The sequence below is a fragment of the Pocillopora damicornis genome, chromosome 3 (genome assembly GCF_964200805.1).
Source record: "Pocillopora damicornis chromosome 3, jaPocDami1.2, whole genome shotgun sequence".
NCBI classification, from domain to species: Eukaryota; Metazoa; Cnidaria; class Anthozoa; order Scleractinia; family Pocilloporidae; genus Pocillopora; species Pocillopora damicornis.
Genome location: NC_142672.1, coordinates 17,295,306 through 17,296,820, shown reverse-complemented (window position 1 = coordinate 17,296,820; position 1,515 = coordinate 17,295,306).

Below are 1,515 nucleotides of genomic sequence, written 5' to 3'. Positions count from 1 at the left end.
TCGAGGTGAATCTCTTTATGGGCACATTTCTCGATGACACATTAATTGTTAACATTTTCAAGGTAAAATGCGCACAGTTTTTGGCATTTTGGCTCTAATCTGGCTACAGGTTTTGCCTAAGATTTGGGAATAATTCGGATGGCGCTATTTTTCTGTTGAAGTCACTACGGTGAGATCGACTTGCTGGAATGGAAGAGAAGAGAATAAAACGTGCTATAGCCATTCGCGAGAAGAAGATAAGGTGCAAATAAGCTTACATTTGTTCAATTGATCTTCAAAGGATAGTGACTAAAACACCACACGAGCACTACGAGTAACATACAAGTACATACGAGTAATTACGAGTCATACGGGCGCACACAGATACATATGAGTAACATAAAAGTAACATACGAATACATGGAGTAACACACAGATAACATACGCATGAAATCTGCAAAGTAAAATACAAGAAATTGGACCTTTAACGGAAATCGTCGATTTGTTTTTCACTGCTCGGTATGGAGAGAAATTAGCATTTGAGGGTGTGTGTGTCTGCGTGTGTGATGGGGGTGGGGGGGCTGGGAAGAGACCTTCCTTAATGCTTCCTGTGAGCCTATTACTGCATAAAATAGCAATAACAAAACTAATAATAAATTCAAATACTATTCAATCCTGTAGGCTGAACAACAACGCTGATTTCCTACGGTTACCACCCTCCCGAGGTAATACCCGGGACAAGATCGGCTGTTGTGACCCTAGGGTGGAAAATGTTTGAAGTTTTCAGTTTTTCCCGTGGGTAGGGGGTTGGGCAACTCCAAATAACTACCCACACAAAGACTCCTGGGGCGAAACGAGATATGTATTATTTTACTATTTTTTATAATTATTTCATTATTTCTCATTTCTTTTATTTTCATTGTATTTCTTATTATTAATTTATGTTATTTCTATTTTATGCAGCAATAGGCTCACACGAAGCACACACAAACACGCCCTCGAATGCTAATTTCTCCTCCCCGTTTTGTACATATGATATCATTTGCACATTTATCGCGATTGACTACCTAAATTACCCCGACCTGCTCCCGTGCTGGTCTCGTAGCTCAGTCGGTAGATCTAATTCGGAGGTCGTGGCTTCAATCCCCACTTGGTCAAATTTTCTTTGCCCCGTGAGGGCTCCCAAATTTCCTTTAAAAGGGTAGTAACCCAGGAGGATTTATTGCATCGGCAGTATTGCCTTCTTCCAGCACCCAAACATTTATTTTAAAAAAATTATAATTTATATTACGGGTGCTTCGCGGTTCACATCCTATATCTATATCATTTGAACCAATGAATACACCGAGCAGTAAAAACAAATCGAAGGTTTCCGAGAAAGGTCCAATTTCTCGTATTTTACTTTTTTTTTACAAATCAATGGAAAGAAAGTCAATTAAGTTTTCGCTAAAATGCATGCGATCAAAAACCATTTCCCATTTGAGTTTTGGAATGTAATTTTTTTTTTGATGACAAACTGCAGTTACCAGTATACAT